The following is a 23,155-nucleotide window of genomic DNA, read 5'->3' as shown; positions in this document are numbered from 1 at the left end:
CGCCCTGAGGTGCCCTGTCCCCCCACGGCAGCTCCCCCCCTCTGCCCTGAGGCACCCCCCTTGCGGCAGCTCTCCACCCTCCGCCCTGAGGCACCTGGAGCCTGCACTCCTGATTCCCTTCTATGCTCCAACCCTCTGCCCCATCCTTGATCCCCCTCCTGCCCTCTGAACCTCTCAATCCTAGCCTGGGGCACCCCTGCACCCCAACCCTCTGCCCCAGTCTGAAGCCCCCTCCTACACCCTGAACTCCTCTTTTCTGTCCTCACCCCAGATCACCCCTGCTCCGCGCATGAGCATGAGCAACCCAAGCACGCCGTCGCTGCTTCACATCTCCCTCCACCCAGGCTTGTGGCGCCAATCAGCTTAGGCGCTGCAAGCCTGGGAGGCGAAAGAAGTGAAGCAGCCATGGTGTGCTCAGGGTGAAGGCGGGGCAGGGGTGAGCTGGGGTGGGGAGTTCCCCTGCGTGCCGCCCCCCCCCTTACTTGCTGCAGGCAGCCCTCCCCGAGATCCCCTGCCCCAGCTCCGTCGGACTAAATGCCGGCAGCGACCAGGGTGGCCGAAGATCTGGCAGCCGCTGTCACTGCCGAAGAAAATGGTGCCCCCCAAATCCTGGCACCCTAGGCGACTGCCTAGGCTGCCTAAATGGTTGCACTGACCCTGCAGTCTGGACAAACACAAATAGTTTGTGAGCTCATCTACAGCTGCACCATGCTTCAGTGAAGACACTACCTACATTGACAGGAGGGGGTCTCCTATTGGTGTAGGTAATCCACTTTCCCAAGATGTGGTAGTTAGGTCAATGGAAAAATTCCTCAGATCTAGCACTGTCTTCACCGGGGGTTGGGTCAGCTTAACTACATCACTCAGGGATATGGATTTTTCACACCCCTAAGTGACATAGCTGGTTTGACCTAACTTTTTAGTGTAGACCAGATCTGGAATACAACAGTGGGCAGTTCCTTCTATTTTTTAAAACTAAATGCTTGATATAATGGGTAAGAGAAAGGTAAAGGATATGCATTGATAAAGGGTCAGAGTTAAGGTTATTTGTGGAAACTTAAATCAAGAATTTCACTTTCAAGTGCTTTTTATAGCTACAGCACTCTGACAATATTGTTTTAAATAATATGTATTTAAAACCTTAGCTTTATCTTAGCTTTTTTGCTGAGGATTTTTTCTCTAATAAGTATTTAATAACAATGGTATGTGAAAATATAATATATATTATTGCTTTTTACTTTTCTTGAATCTAATCAGTTCAGTTGATGTCAACCTGTTTCTATAAAGTTGATAAACCTCTTGTTGAACTGGCCCTGCTGGAGGAATATATAAACTCTGCAATCTATGAATTAATGGGAAGAATCATGAACATTTTTGATTCCACCATGGCCAAAATATTGTCACATCTACAGTGATGACTGTCATAATTTGTCCCTTGGAGTAAGGAAAATTTGAGGACTCTGTTATCTCATCTCCCCTTGCATGGAGTTTGAAAAAGAAGAACCTTAGCCCTAATATAGCTTCTTGGAGCCGACTGCCCCCACCGTTAACTATTTGTTGAAAAGTGACCATTTATTCCTACACCTTCTTTCCCCTGTATATTATCCAGTTTCTACTTTGACACAGATCTTTATCTTGTCACTAGTCGGTTTTCCTTAATAGCTTATTCTGAGAGACTGCATCAAAGACTGTTTGAAAATCCAAATACATTATATCAATTAGTTCCCCTTTAGCCATTTTTGTTGACCTTCTCAAACCTTTCTAGTAGATTAGAGAGGCATCGTTTTCCTTTGCAGAGGAGTTGTAGTTTACCCCATCATATCATGTCATCTAAGTGTTTTATAATTCTGTTTTAAATTATTGTTTCCACCAATTTTCATGGGGAAGTGATGGACAATAACAAAAACCTTCACAAAAACCACCACCACCAAAAACCAAAAAAATTCCCAAGATCATGCTTAGCACTTTTTTTTAAAGGAAGGTACAACATTTACAGCCTTCCACTTACTCCAGACTGCATTTGGCACTTAGAATGATTTCTCTACAAATGAAGATTTGTTTTCTCAACATCATATGCCCATTTCTCCAGAGTGTTTCACTAGTGTTACAACTTTACTTTTTACTTTCAATTGAAAATGTATGCTGCGACTGAGGTGACTTTATTGGCATGGACTAAGGTTGAAGAAGGAAATCATATTTAAGGCAAACAATGTGTGCGTGTACAGCCTGTTTGAAATACTAGCTAGTCTCACAGATGGGACGTGCAACAGCTAATTCATTTCCTTTTTCATAATGGCAACTTGATATCAAGTACAAACACAGTTAAGAGTATCTTTCATTGTTCCATGTTCACTACTTCACATGTTTTACTGCTGGATCCAGAATATAAATACAATCATTTTTCTCTTGTGGAATTTTGTTGAGTGTGGTCATCTACAGGGCAGAATGCATTTAGATAATCAGGTTTTTCAATACATATTTGAATGGTAATGTGTGATGTACAAAACAGTGGATGGTACTAGTTAGATATTTTACACACTATGATGCTGTATATATAATAATAACTGCTATTGTTTATTATAACTGTATATTTTAAAATAGCATCACAGCCCTAGATGCTATTGAAATGAGTGCCATACACAAATACTTCAAATACAAATTTCCAAGTTATGACTTATTTCAGTCTTTGATGCTTCCATGGTGATGCTTCTGGAGCAGACTTTAAGTGCACTTTCTGTGGGACATTCCCAACACTTTCTTTACACTGCTTTACAGCCTGCTTGGTTCAAGGCTCCTGGCATAATTGGAAACTGATGTTATTTATTGAAGCTGACATCTCTTTCTTAGTCACTTTTTCTCTGCCCTTGGGAAAAAGAGAACAGAGAATAATAATGTAGAAAATTGTTATAAAATCTTCATTACAACTGTGCCAGAAAATAATTTGTAGAGAGCTTGTTGTGGGAGGCAACATTAATGAATATTGCACTAATCCGTTTAGTTTTGTCCTCTGCTCTTTACCCAACATATTGATTTAAAAAAAAGTTCTTTCTCTATGCAACTTGAGGAAGTACTTGCAAGTGTTAATGTCTCTCTCTGGCAGAATGATAGGCTTCTTGTTACTTTTTAACCTTTGTATTATGACTCTTCAAACTGGGTGAGCTGCCCTTTCCTTTCAGAGTCAACATTATGATGCTTCTACAGGGACTGATAGAGTTTCCTTGGGTTTGTGATTATATTAGTCAAGGATGTCAAACAATGTGATGCTTCTGCACTAAACAAAAGAAATGTTGCATTCACTGTAGTTTTCCAAAAACACCCTGTGGGAAAACACTTCTAGTTTTTGAGAGCTTATGCAAGTACATCTGAGTAACATTGTAGCTTGTCAGAGAGACCTATTGGGAAATCTAGCATTTCAAATTGCAGACAAACTTTCATACTGGTAATTGCATACTACATTTAAGAGCTGTGACAATTAAAATTGTTTTTCATCTACCTCCAGAATCCCCCAAAATTATAAATAGTTGTTCAGGGATTTGTGACAGAGTGCTGAGAACCAGCAGCTGAATCAGCACTCTGGTCACTGTAAATCCAGTTAGCGCCTGAGAGAGAGCCTGATTGAGGGTAGGAATGGCTAGTTACTATATCAGCCTGAGTTGGGGGGAGCTAAGCAGCTAATTAGTCCCTTAACTGCAAGAGTAGAAAAGGAGCACAGGAAGGGAGAGGAATCTCTTGGCATGGAGTGAGCTCCATTATGATTGTATAACACTATAAATAAGAATTGCTGCATGGGAATGTAAGAGCTTTGTGGCTTATAAAACACAAATCTAATACATGGTGGTGATTACGGACTGGATGTGTCAGAGTCATTTATATGAGAAGACAGGAGTAGAGGAACTGTACCTTGTCACATGGTTAAACGATGTTCCCTCAAATTTAGAAGAAAAATATTCCAATCTTTTTTGTGAAATGCCTTGAGCTAAACTTATTTTGATCTTAGGTATATAACACTCTCAAAATTCAGTTTAGTAAGAGTTCATATACTATTTGGTAGGAGATAGAATAAAGAAAGACCTGTTCAGAAAAAAATGATGATGGTTAGGCCCTTAGTGGAAGGGAAGGATGGTGTTTTGGTTAGTCCACCAAACTTTCCTGTCTAACAAGCATCACTCTGGCCTTGCTTGGGTTTGGTTGAGACAGCTGCTTTTCATCCATGTATGATCTCCCCTTGGCATTGTAGTATCTGTGCCAGCACTGGTTGCATCTGTGAAAATGAGATATACAGCTGAGAGTCATTAGTGTACTGATCACAAAATCTGAGACCAGAGAAACACCAACACCCAAACTCCATCCCAGAGCCTGCACCCCCAGACCACCTCCCCTACCTAAACTTCCTCCCAGAACCCAACCTCTCACCCCTTCTGCACCCAAACTCCCTCCCAGAGCCTGCATCCTGCACCCAATCCCCTACCCCAGCCCAGAGTGTGCAACCCAGACCTCCTCCCCCCACCCAAACTCCATCCCAGAGCCTTAGGCAGGTGAGGGGGCAAAGTTTGGGGGAGCAGGTTCTGGGCACCACACAAATTTCTATAAACCTGCCATCCCTGCTTGGCACAACATTAGCTTTTTTCCCAGTCTTCTGGAACTTCCCCATTGCTCCAAGACTTATTGAAAATCCACATTAATGGTCCAATTAAGTTTTGAGTCAGGCTTTTAAAATTCTTGGATGCCAGTCATTTGTACCTGCTGATTTAAAAAATGTCCAACTTTAGTAGCTTCCTCCAGATATCCTCCAGAGATACTAGTGGAATGGAAAGAACATTATCATCAACATTTGATGAAACTATAATATCTATTTTTTCCCAAAATACAAAGCAAAAATATTTATTGATACTACTGCTACCTTTTCTGAATGATTATTAGTATTGATAATTCTACCACTTCCCTTTAGTAATGGACCAATTGTCCTTAACTTTTCTTTAATTCCCAGTTCAGGTAGATATTCAGGGACTAACTTTGATCAATCTAGCATGCTAAAAATGGCAGCATGGACAGTGGCTTGGGCCCAGCATGTACCTAGGATCTCAAATTGGATTATCCTCAGGCAGCTAGCTTAAGTGGCTGCCCGTGCCACTGTGGCCACACAATTATTTTTAGCATACTAGCTCAATCTACCTGAACTTGAAATTACACCTGCCAGCTACAGTTTAGACATATCCTTAGAGACTAAGCTAAAGTATGTGCTTGGGATGTGATTCCCTTGGTCATGTACACATACCTGGATTGGTTCTCATTGAGCTGGTGTGAGAATAAATAGCAGTATAGTTATGGTAACACAGGTTGCAGCTGCAATAGTGTCATAGCTGAGCAGTGCTATAAACCCACTTGAAATGGGTGGATATGTACTCGGCATGGCTCTGCTGTGCCTTCACTGCCACTACCTGTGCTACCAGGGCTACCCTGCTATTTATACTCATACTAGTTCTATGAGAGCTAGTATAAGTATGTGTACATGAGCAAGGGAATCACACCCCAAGCTTGTACTGTCGACATAGCCTTAGTCTTTCTGTGCCTGTAAAATGAGGCTAATAGTACTTCTCTTCCTCATGGGGCTGTTTTGAAGATAACTATGCTAATGACTGTGAGGGGCTCTGCTGCTATTCCATAGGGGAATAAATAGATAAGCAAGTCCAAGAATATGGTAGCGCAGAAAAGTCCAATGACAGCAGGCAGGAAAAGTAATTGTTTAAAAAAGTTGGTGATTGCTGTTTTTTCCTGTTGTGTAATAGGAATAATGTACCTAGCAAGTTGAAGGTATAATTAACTCTTTTCCCCCACTCTGAAATGAACCCTGTGGCTTTACCCTCAGCATTTAATTGTTTGAAAAAAAAATACTGCCTAATATAACCTGCTGCTATGAATATAATCCCTTAAAGACAACAATTGAAATACATTCTATCTGTTTTAGGCAATTAAAGAGTGTTTCTCTCTGTGGTAATTAGTGTCATTTTCCTCAACAGTAACAGTCTCATGGAGCTTTCTGGTCTTTCATCTCAGCTTAAGCAATGAAAGCTGATTATTTTGTAGATTTGAATGGGGAAATATAGCTGAATACCATCTACCTCTAACATTCCCAAAAATACAGAAGCAGGAAAGGATAAAGGTCTATTTCATCCATTTATTTGCTACCAAAATTTTAACAAGGGGATCAGAAATGTTCCACCTAAGTTGAGGCTACATGCAACATTGCCTAGATAAACTAATACCCCCACATCAAAATCATCAATCCACCCAGCTGTCTCAATCCACCACTGCAACTTCTTGCAGCTCATGGAGGCTTCTCTCTCTGACTCCATGACCTGGCAGCTGTTCCTCAAAGTGTTGGTGGGTGATCTGTAGCCTTTGCTAGTAACAGTGGAGGCAGGCATTTCATTTGGAGACCTCTTGCTATGGCTGGTTGGTGAGGAATGGGTCCTCTCTTTTGGCTGGTTGGGAATAGATCCCCTTTGGCTCTTGCAGGGATGAGTCTCCTTTAAGAGCTGGAAGTCTCCCTTTGCTGGTATAGAAGGATGAAATGAGAGAGCAAGTCTCTCCTAGATGGTATGGTTGGTTTGTTGGGAAAATAGATTTATCCTGACTGGTGGAGTGTCTGGAGGGACCAGTTCTCCAGGCTATTTAGCAGTCTATGTTCTCCAAGCTTCATGTTTGATCCAGGGCCGCCCAGAGAATTCCGGGGGCCCGGGGTCTTCGGCGGCGGGGGGCCCCCCTCAGGGGCGGCTCTAGACCCCAGCGCGCCGAAGATCTGGGGGGCGGCATTTGGCTCCGGTTGAGCTCCCGCAGGCATGCCTGCGGCAGGTCGACCGGAGCCCGGGACGAGTGACTGCGGCGGGTGCCGTGGTCCCGCGGCTCCGCTTGACCTGCCGCAGTCATCCCTGCGGGAGGTCCAGCCGAGCCGCGGGACGAGCGCCCCCTCCGCAGTCATGCCTGCGGCAGGTCCACTCGTCCCGGGCTCCGGTGGACCTGCCGCAGTCATGCCTGCGGGAGCTCAACCGGAACCGCAGGGGCCCCAGAAAACACTCGTGGGGGCCCCTGCGGGACGCGGGGCCTGGGGCAAATTGCCCCTCTTGCCCCCCCCTCTGGGCGGCCCTGAGTTTGATCAAATGTCTGGGGGAGAAGTCAGTTTCACGATTCCCACTCAGTGCAGAAGTAACTTGGGTATGTTTTCTTCCTATACATTGTTGGAGCAACCCGCAGGGGTGCATGTTTCAGAGACTATGTGATGTATCCACCTATCATGCTCTTAGTAGTGCTGTTAGGGGACACAGAAGGGGAGTTCCCCTTGCAGTAATTGCATGACAAAGGCAGGCACACACACACAGTACAGCAGCTACCTCAATGAATAGCCAGCTCAATGCCAGCTCAAAGGAGGGCTAGAAAATGTAACAAGTCAAACCAGCCTCAGCATTCTGAGGATGGTCTCTCAAACAAGATTCCCAGGCACTCTGATCAGGGTTGGCATGAGAATTTTTTGTGGGGGGGAGAAGTGTTCTTTTTTTTTTAAACATCTCAGATTTAACTTACTCATTTTACATGAGAAGTGTGTGTGCAGAGGTGGATGGGAATGGTGTGGATATTTTAGTAACCCACTTACCAGACATTTGCTGCTGAAATTGAGTCAGGATACTTGTTTCTTTAAATCATAGAGATCGGTTTATATAATTATATATTTTCAAGGCTATCTTCTCAAGAAAAGGGACTAGACATTTTTTAATGAAAGCTGAGATTCTGCTTCTTGGGGCCAAAGGTCTGTTCTGTTAACTAGAGGTTTGCACAAGCCCCACTCCAACTCATCAGTAATTTCTGTGACTTGTGTAGTGCCATCGGTTTCTTCCTTTCATCTAACCTGACTACAAGATGCTGCACTCCCAGCCACCTGCCTGGACCACTCTCTGAAGGAGTGTCCTGAAATCACTGCCTTGTCTGCCTGGACATATTTATTGATACAGTCCTGTGAGCAGTGTTTACAGTGTTCCTCAAAGTATGACTAGACCTAGTCAAAAAGCATGTGTGTTACAATACCTACAGCATTACATGCTGGTAGGATATCTTAGTCACTAATTAACAATGTTTCAGTTTCAGTAGGTGAAGGAGACTTACCAAGACTTTCATACAAAATACCTACCACTTTGATATCAGAGAGGTAGCCATGTTCAGGACCAGACTTCAAAGAGAAACTGCTGAGCTTCATGCATCCGACGAAGTGGGTATTCACCCACGAAAGCTCATGCTCCAAAACGTCTGCTAGTCTATAAGGTGCCACAAGACTCTTTGCTGCTGAGCTTCAGTTCATCTGCAAATTTGACACCATCAGCTCAGGATTGAACAAAGACTGTGAATGGCTTGCCAACTACAAAACCAGTTTCTCCTCCCTTGGTTTTCACACCTCAACTGCTAGAAGAGGGCCTCAACCTCCCTGATTGAACTAACCTTGTTATCTGTAGCCTGCTTCTTGCTTGCATATATATACCTGCCCCAGGAAATTTCCACTACATGCATCTGACGAAGTGGGTATTCACCCACGAAAGCTCATGCTCCAATACGTCCGTTAGTCTATAAGGTGCCACAGGACTCTTTGCTGCTTTTACCACTTTGATGTAACTCTCAGTAGAATGACATACAAAATAATTATATCACATTTAAATTAACTCTTCTAAAGAGTCCCCAGTAGCATGAAGTGTTAATAATTAAACAAAGGTTCTTTCTTCTTGTGAAGAGAAAGCTGAATCTCAAAGGACTATGCTTTAGATCAATTCAATGAACAAAACTTGTTTTAGACTGTAACTATTTACCCTCCATACTTTGGAGGTGTTTGTAGTTAATAGGTTGAAAACAAGAACTTTGCTTAAACACCTCAAACTGATTTTATTAAGTGTTTTGGAATGAGGATGTGCCTAAGAGAAACTGGGTTTTGTTTTCTTCTTTCAGACTGTACATTTAGGTCTAGTTTGGAAGCCTGAACTACATTTGCCCCCATTATGCATTCTCAAGAGCTTGATAGAGTATATCACTCATGTGAGAGTGTCTGTTGGAGGGAGGGTCTCTGATGCAACTGCGTAGAATTAACCTCTGTATCGTTAAGGTAGCTACCAGCTTCCATGATGAAGCTGAGTTTTCTTTATCTTTAATTTGGAAAAGTGGTTTGGCCCAGATATCTCCAGATTTACTCTACAGACATAGCAAAGCATCTTGGTGAAGCTGAAAAAAAAATTGTCAATATATAATTAAGCAAAATCATTAACAATTTCTGGGCACAATCATGTTCCCACAAAAAACTCTTATTGATATAAATGGGAACAGATCAGGATTATTATTTAAAATGTAGTTACAATCATATTTCAGTCCCCATAATGACTTTCCTTTGATTCCAAACAAAGTAGATCATTCAAATGTGACATCATGCCTAAATCAGAACAGTATTCAATAATTTGAAACGGCCAGGATCAGTTTCAAGTATCTCTTCAAAGTTTTCTACTTGTAACTTTCTTTCATATAGGCCATTAAAAAATTCAGGATCTCAGAGCTCTTTCATAAAGCCTGACAGGACTGCATACGCAAGAGTTTTCCCCACATGCACAGTTTAAGATTGGTTGGTTTTTTTAGTTATTGCAAGGGATGACTGTTTTGTCTTTGTGTAGGAGAAGCCATTTCACTGTGTATAGTCACTGGCTATATCTAGTTTCACAGTCTTGAAGCCTGCATCATAAAGATCTGCAGTTGAGCTCTGTTAGCACTGATTAAAGTGACTCAGTTTGTATACTTCCAGGCACTTGCTTTGTGATGTCTCTAAAGGCATTATCTTCATATATAAGTGCACTAGCTTTTCACTTATGGAGACTTGGGTCCCAATCTTGCAAAGACTTCAGCATGTATGTTTAAGACTTCGCAGGATTGAGGCCTGGGATTCAGGCAGAAAGCTTTGATAACTTCAACCTCTTCTCTAGTAACTTTTTGTGCATCACAGAAAACCACTACCAAGAGGCCAGCCTCTTTTCATTCAAATCCCTCCTTCAGATATACTCTCTGTGAAGCCTTATCAGAAATATCCACCAAAGAAAGAAAGAAAATAAACAAACCAGACAGCTTCTGCTGCTCTGGGACTGAAACCTCATTTTGTCATCTGGTTTATTTTGTGTCTGACCCTTATGGTCTGTCTAATTTAGAATGTAAATTCCACTTGGTATGTACCATCTGTGTTCCATACCACACAATATGTATTGTGGTACTCAAAAATAGCACAGTTCAGTACAATTGCCAGAAAATGCCCAGGAAATAGCAATAGTGTGGTAGATCTAGAATGAAGTACCTTAGAAGAGCATGTAATGCTACAAAGACCTTCATTCTGTAACTGATTACATGCAGACCCCCCACTGGGGCTCTGTGTAGGTACACTGACATACCCACATGCAATTGATTGCAGGATTAGGGCCTTACACAGCATCTGCTCACGCCTTACTATGCTATGTAGGAGTAAGGCATTGTGTTATCAGTCGTTTTTGTTTCATGATCAGTAAATATTTCTCAAGATATCCTCATATACTAGATGTACAACTAGAGCACAACCGACTGTGTTGTCATGGGTTACAATGAAATTATAGCAGTGTTCACTGTCTTACATATAAAATATGTTGTGTTTTATTTATTTTTATATATATATGTGTGTATGTGTGAGTATATATCTAGATAGAGAGAGAGAGAGAGAGAGAGAGAGAGAGACACTACTTGAAGGCTTTGTGGTGGCAATTTGCATATCATCCAATGTAAATAGCATACACCTTCCACATGTTCTCTCCATTCCAGTTAGTACAATGACGCTGATTAACACAAATCAGAATCAACAGTCCTTTTGCAAGAAAAATATTGATGCACCTAAGGAAAGCTTTTATATTTTTAAACAAAAGCCATTAAAAATATTATTTAAAGAACTGGTTACATATGTATTTATTGGTGTACTGAAGTTGTGTGCGTGTGTAGAATTGTTACTGTATTAGTTCTATGGTTACTTCTGATCAAAGACATAGATTAGTGGATTCCAAGGCTAGAAGGGAAAAACTGGTGTGAGCTTTTGTATAACACAGGCCACAGAACTTACCCCAAATAATTCCTGTTTGAACTATCCTCCACCCCACAACTCATCTTTCACTGCCCTGAAAACGAAGCCATACCCACTTAACCTGAAGAGCCAGTGGAACAGTGGGAACTGATCCATCCCACCTGTGCCTCATTAACAACCTCTGGCTGGAGCTTGTTAGAAGACGTGTGGACTGCATAAGAAGCTACAGGGCCACAGGAAACAAGGAGAGGAAATGGTGGTAGAGTGAAGCTGTAAGGAGCTAGAAGTCTCCTGCAAGCAGTAGAGTAGAAGATTGCAAGAGAGTTTGAGACTTCAGGGGCCAAGAATCCAGTCAGGTAGGGGTCAGAGTGGCCTGCCAAAAACAGGGAATAACCACAATGAAGCGAGAAGGCTTGGATACTCTCCTGTGAAAAGGGGAGAAGCCCAAGACTAAGTTTGGGACATGAGGGGGAAAAGACTCCAGCTAGATAGGGGTGGCTGTGGCCCAGGAGACAGGAGGATTCTCATCTGGAAAAAGAGGAGAAGCCCTAGAACTGAGTGCTTTTAAATTCTATAAAGTAAATTAAACTTAGAAAGGGGATGTTTTATGGATTATGGACTGGTAGAGTTTATTTAAGGAGCCCACAAGAGGGGAAAGATGAAGTAGTGTGCTGCAGAACCACCGCAGACCATGAGCAGTGCATGGGTGGTGGCTACTTTTGATTCCACCCTAAATACATGAAAGGGGTATTTGTGGTGATGGAAGTGCTACTAGATAGCTCAGTTCCTATTCCTCTGGCCATAATTTCCTTATTTCTGAGGAAATTCTGAAACATTCCCATCCACACACAGGATTCTCTTGCAGGGGGCATTATTTAGTCCTAAGTCAAGAAACAATTATCCTTATAAACCAGGGGTAGGCAACCTATGGCACATGTGCCGAAGGCGGCACGTGAGCTGATTTTCAGTGGCACTCGCACTACCCGGGTCCTGGCCGCCAGTCCGGGGGGCTTTGCATTTTAATTTAATTTTAAATTAAGTTTCTTAAAAATTTTAAAAACCTTATTTACTTTACATACAACAATAGTTTAGTTATATATTATAGACTTATAGAAAGATCTTCTAAAAACGTTAAACTGTATTACTGGCACGTGAAACCTTAAATCAGAGAGAATAAATGAAGACTCGGCACACCACTTCCGAAAGGTTGCCAACCCCTGTATAAACTAATAATTGAAAACATCTGAACAGAAAATGAAAGAGAGTTACCTACTCAAAATAAAAACAGACAGTGTTGCTGAAACAAACAAGACCCTCTTCCTTTGTGTGTTCCTGCCCTAGGTGCCCCTGTTTGTGGAGTATGAAACTGGAGGGTGGAAGTGATTTCTCTCCCTACTTAACTTTTCTTTTTGCATAGCTAACACTTGTCTAAAATTCTAAGCTTTCTGTGTAATTTTTTTAATTGGATATTCTTCTTCTTCTGTAAACAGCATTTGAATTAAGGGTGAGAATTCATTCTTCCATGGTACATTAACCTCATCCATTTTCCACTAATCCACTAGCAATAAAGCACCCTATCAGTATTTGAACTCAGTTATTTCTATACCCAAACTGGCTGTGTTACACAGCAGGGTAGGCAGTCTTTACTCAATTACTGTAAATACTCTTCTGATGTTAAATTTGCCACCAATAACTAGCTGACCTCATCAGTAATGGTATTGCTCAAATATATTTCCACTGAGTAAGCAACTAGGTGAAGCTGTTAAACAAAAGCAATCACATTCATTTTATTTTAGGGCTCTTTAAAATAAAGGTGGGGGGATCCATGTTTCGTATATGGGAAATGTCAAAATATTGTAAAAGCTCCTATGCACACATTAAAACAATGAAGAGATAAAAAGAAGGGTGAAAATATTGCCTGACTCACTTAAAAAAAAATAAACAAGCCGAAAATAGGTGTTAAGATGTGTGATTAACTTGTTTACAGCTAATTTAGAGATTAAATTGTTTCTGCAATTTTAATGTCATCTCATAATTTGGTTCAAAGCTTTTCTGTAAATTGATTTTGGACATCCAGGAAAAAAATATAACAAAAGTAACACTAGCTAATACATTTCTGAGAAACATGAACATCTAAACATTCATCCAGGGAAACAAGACTTCAATATCTTCAAATGCAACACAAGTGTTTTATACAAAATAAGCTGTGCTGTTGTGCCTTCTACACTGTGAAGGAAATGATAATGGTTCTGGCAACAGGCTACACCTTTTTTCATAAATGAAGGCTAGGATCCTTAGGTGGTGTGAATGGTTGATTTATACCAGCTGAAAATCAGACCCTAAATACCTAGACATTTTAGGGGCACTACCACTGGTGACACTTCACAAGTTCAAAGACACACTTGGAAATTCAAATCCCCACAGGAAATGGCTTCCAGCAACATTGTTGTGCACTATTATATTAAGAGTCTGGAATTCCAGAGACCTTCCAAATATCAAAGATAAATTTACATAATAGGCCAAAGGTGTAACTCAAAAGGGATAATATGTGGCTTATAGTTATAAAGAAATAATGGCATAAATGATGCATTTGGTCATACTGTTCTTATCATGTATCCTCTTTACCCAACTGTAGATATGTAAATATGGCCAATACATGTACTGTATCTGTTCATGCTTTAAATTCACTGCTCCTGATTCCTGTATTCTTGTTTCTCTCTCCTTTCACTTGCTTTTTAAAAATCATTCTTTTCCCTTTTAGAAAATGACTATCAGTTCAGATGTGTTAACGTCTCTTCCTGTTATTGTAAACTTCAACAAGAAACAATCCTTCCATCAATATGATATTGTCGCTGAAATTGAATGCAATGAGAATTTCCTGGTATATAAATACAAAGGAAATTATATATGATTCAATATTCTGGAATATACCAGAAAAATAGATTCAATAATTCCAAAATATTGGCTGCAGCAATTTCTTGTCAACACAAAAATAGTACATTATATTTTAACAATATTAAATAGAAAGGTGTTTTTTTTTAATTTGTGGAAGATTTGACACTTCTGTCCCATCTATTAAGAGATGAAAAAGATCCCAGTCTGCTTTTCTGGGTCCTTTAGAGAGGCCTATGCATAAATCATCAGCATAAACGTGGTAGTTAAAATCATAAAAGCACTCCAGCATAGTATGTACAAAGATAAGAGAAATAGACTGAATGCAACTCATGCTAGCACAAATGTGGCTCTTCATTGCCCTCTAGGGGTTAGACTGAATATAAAATGTTGTGAGGCCACAACTGCCTCTATCTAGAGCAGGGGTTCTCAAACTTCATTGCACCGTGACCCCTTTCTGATAACAAAAATTACTACATGACTCTGGGGGGGGGAAAGGGGGCACCGAAGCCTGACCCCACCTAAGCCATGCTGCCCTGGGAGGTGGGGCCAAAGCCCCAATGCCCTGGGCAGAGGGGCCAAAGCTGAAGCCCAAGGGCTTCAGCCCCAGGCAAGGGGCCTTTAACCTGAGCCCCTCCACCCAGGGCTGAAGCCCTCGGGCTTTGGCTTCGGCCCCGGGTGGTGGAATTTGGGCTTCGGCTTTGGCCCCGGGACCCAGCAAGTCTAAGCCAGCCCTGGTGACCCCATTAAAATGTGGTCATGACCCACTTTGGGAACATTTCTGTGGGTATCCAGTGATTCTGGGTTGGCTATCACAGGAGGACACTTTGAATGGACTTGGGGGTGCATCTACTCTTAACCGTCAGGGGTGGTATAGCACCACAAAGAGTGCTTGAGTGTCTGACAGGCTGGGCTGGCTGAATTAGGGAGCTAACACCCAGCTTGCCCAGGCAAGACTCCCTCATGCAGGAGGCAAGTGGCAACAAGGAGACTCTCAGCCATGGGTGCCCTGAGAATCAACACAGAACTGCCCCTCTTTTCCTCCCCCCAAAAGACAACAACAAATCACCCTACCAAAAGAAGACACTCTGTTGCACACACTTCTCCCCCTTGGTAGAGGATGAGAGAACAAACTCATCACTTCAGTTTTGCCAACCTCAATAGATCAAAAATCATGAGACCAGTGCAAACCTAGTGAGACTTTTCTTAAAGTCTCATTTATGTTTTTTGGAACTAAGTGGTTACTATTCCTTTTTTACTAAAAAAGTTCATTTCCCCCATCTCTAAATCATTGCCCTCTAGGCCTCATCCTCACCATTGATAAACATAGACCTGACTATTTTAACAGTGTAATAATGAAGGGCCCTTGGGAGAGCAGTCCCCGAATGAGAGTGACATCCTTCAGTGTGACTTCAAGCTGTGGTGTCATTATCTCAGGAAAGTGAGGAGATAGAAATTTCCCCTAAAAGAACAAAAGAGTCCCCAGGACAAAAGGTAGGAAAGTCATTTACACAACTGCACAGAATTCCATTTTCACCTATGTCACTTGCATATAGACTCCATCAGTGAAAGACATCACAGCTTTCCATGTCCAACAGGATGTTGAAGTAATGAAAGCAAAGGAAAAAATTCACCTCCTTCTGAGGTTTTTCACTCAGTGCTCAAATTGAGCAATACTTCCAGATAGTAATATGTTCCTACTTGCAGATCCCCTAGCTGAAGAGGATAAACAATGCCACCTCATTTTTGGAGCATTTAAAGATGTGTTAAGTGTTGTAAGATTGAGGTTTAACCTCTGTACAGTATATACCATACAAATCCTGACAAAGACAAATGCCAGACGATTGCAGAATCCATTAGTAGGCTACAAAAAAAATTCATAGCTGATTAACACCCTGAAAAGAAGGGTTTTCATTTACGTGGATAAGACAATCAGTCAGTGCTAGCCTGAATATCTTGGGTGAAGAAGTACTTGATTTCCTCAATTTCCACAAAAAAAACATGAAAATGCCACTGAGAAGATATATGCAGAAAACAAGTGAAATCTGTAGGCATGGTAGTGAGACCCAATGCCCTGCCCTCACAGAGAGAAGGAGTTGATGTGGTACAACTGAACATCCTTCACCAACCTTACAGGGCTAAGTGGTATTGTAAAGATATACACTTTTTTTCTGTTATTTCGGGACTGGATCCACAATGGGACTTTTCATTGTGACACTGAGCATCAGAACACTCACCTTGCAGGTGCCTAGAAAAATCTCTGGAATGGTATTGGGATTAACAAAGCCTGAGTTAGGTACCTAGCCTCCTAAGATAATGAAGGGGGAAAGGCAGGCATGTAAAAATGTGATCCCCAGAGCATGCACCTGAAAGATTGCTATTCAAATCCTCTCTCCTCATCAGACAGAGGGGGAAATTGAAGCGGGGTTCTTTCACCTCCTGAGTACCCTAATCACTAGGCTAAAGGTTATAAGGGAACTCATCCTCCTCTGGCTGTTTTGGGGGGGACTTAAGTGGCCTCTGAGCACACCTAACAGATCAGGCCCCACATCTGAGATAGGTGGAGGAGTGCTTATTTTCCCCCAGTTCCTGAATCGTGCTGGGGCTTTAGGCTTCTGGATGCCTAGTCAGAGAACAGTGTACATGCCCAGAGGCAGAAACATAGGTGCCAAGGGAACTTTTCCAGTGAAATACATTGAGTGAGTTCAGGTGCCTACAGGGTTAGGTGGCAGCCAAGCAAGGGTTTTGTGGATTGTAGTGGTTCCTACATCTGGCGTTTAGGCATCTAAGTACCTAGGTGGATCCAGGTCAATGTCACAAGACCGTTGAATGAGTTATGAGACCAAAATCAGAAATGGAATTGGAGAACAAAACAAGAGGAGAGGCTCAGCAATGTCCCCTCATTTTGCATACCCATACAGCACACATGTTTTTCCTTGAAACTGAGTAATCTAACTGAAGAATTAGTATGGGGCTATACCAAAGAATCATACAAATATGTGATTGGTTGTTTTATCAAAAGCCTCAGTGATGTTGACAAGATGTACTCAGATTGTGATAAAGCGTTATACCATACTATCTGGGTGCTTCAATTCTGCTGAACATTTATTGGAGACAGGAAACCATAATTGACTCCTTCCACAGCCCATATCTTATTTAATGAGCCAAGAAATCAAACATGACAGATGTCAAGTAACCAAATTACAGCATCGACCTTTGCAATACAAAGGCTTCCTGTCAAAGTTTAATAGGCTATTAATCCAAGAAAATTCATCCTTCAGGAAGTGACTGCCTTGACCCCCAGTTCATAAAATATTGTGCAGAGCCCTTGTCCACAGAGACAGCAACTATGGATATCATACACATAGCAGAAGTTGTCAACAGACATCAGTTTGATGAAGAAAGCTTTCAGTCACTATCATAGTTATTTGCTGCTGATTCCAGTCATAAAATGGATTTTTTCAGTTTCTGATTTTTCAAAATGGGGATGGGGAGAAAGAATGGAAATATCTCTTGGCTTAGGGAGACAATGATATTTTCTTTGATGCTGAATGGTTATTAGAGCTATATATCCTCAATTAAGAGGAGTCATACTGCTTGCGATCATTATATATAGAGAGAGACATGAACGTTTCATTTTACCTTTTCTGAGATAGCTAGAGAATCATGTGTGGATATCACTTTTACTTATCTGCTGGGTAGTCATGACTGATCTGAAGAGGAACATATCTAGAGAACCATTACACCAGCTGTCAAGCATTTGAAGAAAAGTGTTTCAGCAAAGGAAATATATAATGACCAGAAATTTACTCTGCAAGAAAGTAAGACTGGAGATAGCTGTTCATTACAAAACCAGCAAACTTTCCAAAAGATCCAAAAGCATGTGTTGGATTGAGCTATTACTTTCTGGGCTACTATACCTGCATTTCTCTGATGGCCCAGATTAGTTTCTGCAAAATACAAACTTACTTACCTGCTTTGAGATCTAGAAATGAAAAAGTGCTATATAAGCTAAATATTATTAAATTGATACATTACGTTTCTAACTCTTATGATTTCAGACAAAGTACTCTGAATACAGCCCACAATGGTGTTTTTACAGGCCAATCCAACACCCCCGGAGATCAATGATTGGGACTATACCAACTCTGCACAGCCAAACAGAAACAATGAGTGAAATCCTAATTCCATTGAAATCAATGGAAAAACTCCCATTCACGTCAATAGGGCTAGCATTTCACTTAATAGCTGTATATGTGGAAAGTCCCATTACTGACAGTAAACCTAAGAACACAGGCTTTATGGAAGGGACTGAATCAGTGTTTTGGGAACACTGACTCCTCCCACACCAACTTAGAGCCACTTGCAGGCACCTGAAGCACCTTCTCAGGCAGTCCACAACTATAGGCTAGATATTACAGAGCAGCTCCATACTGGTCTACCAGCATGAAGGTGGCTGCCATGTCCTCTTGCCTAGCCTCTCCATAAATTGGCCCATTTATGCAGCAGAACTACAGTGATATCAATAAAGTATAGGCCTGGATGGAACAAACACTTGCATACACCAAGAAACAGTACAAATTTCAATAAGTAGCATTGCCTATTTTCTGTCTTCCTTGAACAGAAATGTCCAAGAAGCACAGTATTTGAAAACATTAAAATACTATATATACATACTGCCATTCTCCAAAATTGAGATTCAGTGGTGTAAATTCATATAGCTTCTAAATTAATTAACGTGAGTTCAGGAAAACTCAGCATTTTATCTGTGAAGATAAGAAACATTAGTAGTAATTGGTGAAATTATGTTCTCAACATGCTTCACATATGACTTCACCACCTGGATTATTAGTCTGAAGAAATGCCAAATGTTCACTGTTGAATCTACTGACATTTCTGGAATGGAAAACTGAATCTATCCTCTACATTCATTCTTTCCACATTTCTGAGTACTGTGTTAGTGTATTTTAATGCAAAAAAGAAAAGGGTGTCTGAAAAAAAAATCCAGTTCTTACTAACTGTGAGATGTAAATAAAAGATATAGTAGCATAAAATTAAAAATCAGCTAGGAGTACCTCAGTAAGGAATTGTTGCGTTGGCTAACCAACTGTTTGCAAAACAGCAAAAGGCTTTGGTAATACTGCCAAATTATTTGATCCTAGTCCGCGTCATCAAAGAAATAAAACACACACACACAACTTTGTATTGATTTATTAAAAGTACAAATTGAAAAGTACATTTATTATACCACGTAATACCAGATGATAAAAATAAATTTAATACAGCAGTGATTAAGTGGAAGTGGCAATAAAGAGATAAATCAAGCAAATTATTTGCCTTTTGTTATTGGTTACCATGATTATCCTTCAGCAATCTTTTTGGCATTTGATTTCTATGCTCTGTGCATGAAAGCTACAAAGATTAAGCAGAACATAAATTAAGAAAAAGATAGGTATGCAAATAATATGGTTGCAGATAGAGGTAACAGCATGAGAAAATACCTGCTTTGTAGTCATATTCCAAATTTTCTCAACCATTTTATCTCCTTTGTTAAACTACCTTTTTTGTTTTATATTTCAGTGGCTATCATACACTGTAAAGACAATTCTATTGCTTGATTATATTTCCATTTTGTATAACATCTGTAGGGACCTGTCCTGTTTCATTTGATTTTAGTGGCACAGGATCAAGGCATAGAATAATTGAGTAATAGTAACACTCAATCTACTATAGTAATAAGGGATATTGGACTGATTTTTCTCTCTCGCAAGAGTAAGTAGAATTTCCAGGATGCTAAATTTTTATTTGAGTCACTTTTCAGATAGAACCACATTTTAATGAAAAAGTATTTAATTTAAATATAACTGTATTAGAAATACAATTTCATCTGATCTATTTTAAAAGACTCTTCTGATAGGCCCATATGTAATTCTTTGGCCTAAGTATCTGGGGCTTTCTTTCTTTTTCTTTTTTGCATGTGATACTAGATGGAATTAAGGTGTTGCATTTTGATCATCTGTTAGTGATCTGAATCAATGTTCCCTCTAACTTTTCATGTAGCTGATCAAGCCTTCATGCCCTCAGAGACATAATTTTACTGAACAACCATGAAAACAAATCACAAAAAATGAATGGGCAAAATTTGTAAATATTACTATTACTTTTCCGAGCTAGATTTTTTTTATTAATCAGTTAGGATTTGGCTTTTACTGTGACCACAGGGAATGGTTTCATATGTCAGCGTCCCTATTAAACTAACATTTAAATCACCTACATTGCCCGCTGCTCCAATGTCACTGCTTCTCCCTCATCACATCTCCTCTTAATAGCCACAATCCAGTAATTTACTATTTCTTCCTCCATATACTACCAGTCTCTGCCTCATGTCATATTTTGCTGTCACTTCTCTTTGTCTCCCCTGACCCATTTCCCTTTCGCTGATGGTTTATTTTCTCTCCATCTGCTCCAATCAATGCCTCTCCCCTTCTTGTATGTCACTTATGCCTCATTGCCCTGTGGAAGTTCCCCCAGTTCCAACCTGTACTGACAGAATTGATTCTCTGTAAGAGAATGAGATTTCCAGTCTTTCATCCTTTATTCTTCCAGCCCTTGCTAAGAGCTCTTCTAAGCAGTGCTCCCTGTCTACTTGCTATAGAGAAAAGAAGTAACTAATACGTATGAAGGGCTAGAGGTGGTCTATATATACAGTTTGGTAGGACCGAAGGCCGGGAAGTCGGATCAAGGGTACTACTTGCTTACAAAACAAGGTCAGTGCAGGCTGAAGATACAAGGAAGGGGAGTTTCATACAGTGGCTCTGCTTGTGTACTTGGAGCAGCAGATAACATCCCAGGCTTCTTGTTCTTCAAGAATTCTTCCAGTGCTAAAGCTCTTCTTCTGCCCCGGAGCTGCAGAAATAGTGCAGATATGCATGCTGCCTTTGTGTGTGTGTAAGTAACTATTGTGAGTATACCCTGTTTCCACCCCATAAACGTTTGTGGAAATGAGGCGCTGAAGCTCTCCCAATGAACAAAAATTCCCAAGTGGACTGAAAATGAATGAGCTACTCTGGATTATGTTTCGTTTTAATATATTGAATTACTTCAGTAAGTAAACCAAATTAAGAAAATTATAGGCATCGTTCAGTTTTTCCAGTGACATTAATGAGTTTTAAAGTTCAGGGTATCTTTGTCTTGCCATAAAATAAATGATGCCTTTTTCCTTGATGAAATTAAATTCAACTTGATTACCAAAGGGTTCAGCAGTGGTGGCAAAATCCATTGCCTCCACTATATTTTTGTTTTCTATTTGCAGCTTCTGATTCTTTAAAGTGTCTTGCTTTTAAGACACTTCCCCCCTCTCTCCAAAAACAAAAGAAATTAAGTGTTCTGGTGCCACTGGGGATCAGAGGATTTATTATTGTTCTAACTAGAATCTAACCTGTTATGAAGAGCAAATGGCATGCTGTATCCTCAGCCAGTTGTAGATTCTGTACGTTTGGCAGTTGCATTCTTAGGTACAGAAAACTCCAGTAATCAAACCTGAAGGTCAACTGGGCATGGATCTCTGAGCTTAAGTCTGAAAACAGAAGGGGCACAATCTTCTTGTCAGACATAGATTGGAAAAGGCAGGGTGTTCTTTTGTGACCATGGCTGTTTGGGTTTTCAGAAACATTGCAGAGGACAAGTGAATGTACGTAAAACTCATGAGACCAGGATGGAGTTATAATGGACCCAGATGACAATCAATTTAAAAAAATGTTGCAGTGTGGTCAATTGTCTGATCAATTACAGGTCCCAGCATGACACCTAATGATCATGTTCACATACTACCATACTCCAGTGCATTAGTGTGTGCTAACTATAGCATTTAATCTGATGTGACAGTGAGATCAGGTGTCTCTTATGTTACAGAGCTAACTGTACTTCTGTCCCCCTCTAGCCTCTCTGTGTGACTCCCTCAGGTGTCAGGCCTCAGCTTTTTACCTATGTTGGGTGTAATTACACAATTATCCCACTCTGAGTGGCCCACTGGGCTAAAGTACCCTGTGTATCAACTGTGCTTACCCAGATAGTCCAACTGGATTTGATACCAACCGTTCTTCCCTACGGGAGTATATAGTAGTTAAATAGCCTTCTTAAAACAAAGTATGTTTATTTTAAATGTTTAAGCATTTTAGAGGAAAAGATCTTAAAACAACAGTTTATATGCATGACTATCTTACCTAATGGCTTATCATGCTCTAATGATAACCTAGGCAGGCCTTGCTTCTTTAGATACCATAATGGGTGCATGCACCTTAGTCTCATTTCCATGAACAACCCTTCCCCTCTTTTGAGAAAGAGAGACCCTTGTTAAACTGCTGTAGTCCTTTTATTCTGTGTTCCCAGGCAGTGGCCTTTCTGGACAAAATTAGTTTATCAAGTGGGCTGAGGAGGAGGTAAAATTCTTACAGCCCACCAGCTACAGAGATCTGACTCTCTAGCCCAAACTGTGGCAATTAACACTTATAGCTCTAGAGATCACCATTCGATTCCTGATGTGTTGGCCAAGAGGGCAGCAGTCACACTAACAGTCGAGGCATTGTCCCTTAACAGCCCTTAAGTGTTTGTGGAGAAGTGGCTTTTCTCAAACCATTATGTTTTATTACTGTTGTTTTTCCTTACATCTCCCTATTAAATTAAATCAATATGCTCATACAATAAACATCCAGTTATTAATTGGATCAACATAGTATTCAGAAATTAGTACAGAGCACCTCTGATTCTAGCACACCCTATGTTACTGAGCCAGATCCATCCCAGTGAGTGCAGTAGGATGCAAACTGCAACTCCATATGCCAGCAAGACACAATAATCTCCAGTGGAAATTTGTTCATAGAGGGCAGAAGGTATTTCCAACCTCAGGGGTTAGATTGGAGAAGCAGTATTAATTTGGGACAAAGCTCCATAGGATCTCACCAGTAAAGGCTGCTGAAGAGGTTCACTAAATCACAGCATCTCCCCAACTGCCTTGTCCAGCTGTCCCAGCCTAACACAGCACAGTTTTGAGCTGTGCTTGAACCCCTTCATGGCCTGGCAGAGGGTAGATTATGGCTGTCTTATGTGGATGCAAAGTTCTTTGAACAACTTTCCAGTGATGGGGTCCTGCATCCTGAT

The 23,155-nt window shown here is 40.9% G+C and overlaps 1 long non-coding RNA gene across 2 annotated transcripts; it reads right to left on the bottom strand.

The window, feature by feature from the left end:
- Positions 1-4,151: 4,151 nt before the first annotated feature.
- Positions 4,152-23,114, bottom strand: LOC120405715. 2 transcript variants are annotated; one of them, XR_005598796.1, is made up of 3 exons: positions 22,958-23,114; positions 4,741-4,798; positions 4,152-4,261 (listed from the first exon to the last, which is right to left on the bottom strand). It is a non-coding gene; the product is annotated as an uncharacterized LOC120405715 (long non-coding RNA). The 2 variants fall into 2 exon arrangements; XR_005598795.1 differs by lacking the exons at positions 4,152-4,261; positions 4,741-4,798 and adding exons at positions 20,408-20,905; positions 21,438-21,575.
- Between the last annotated feature and the right edge of the window lie 41 nt (positions 23,115-23,155).

The sequence above is a fragment of the Mauremys reevesii genome, linkage group 5 (assembly GCF_016161935.1).
Source record: "Mauremys reevesii isolate NIE-2019 linkage group 5, ASM1616193v1, whole genome shotgun sequence".
In the NCBI taxonomy this organism is placed as follows: domain Eukaryota; kingdom Metazoa; phylum Chordata; order Testudines; family Geoemydidae; genus Mauremys; species Mauremys reevesii.
The sequence above is the reverse complement of the archived record's forward strand: the minus strand, read 5'-3'. Positions and strand labels throughout refer to the sequence as shown.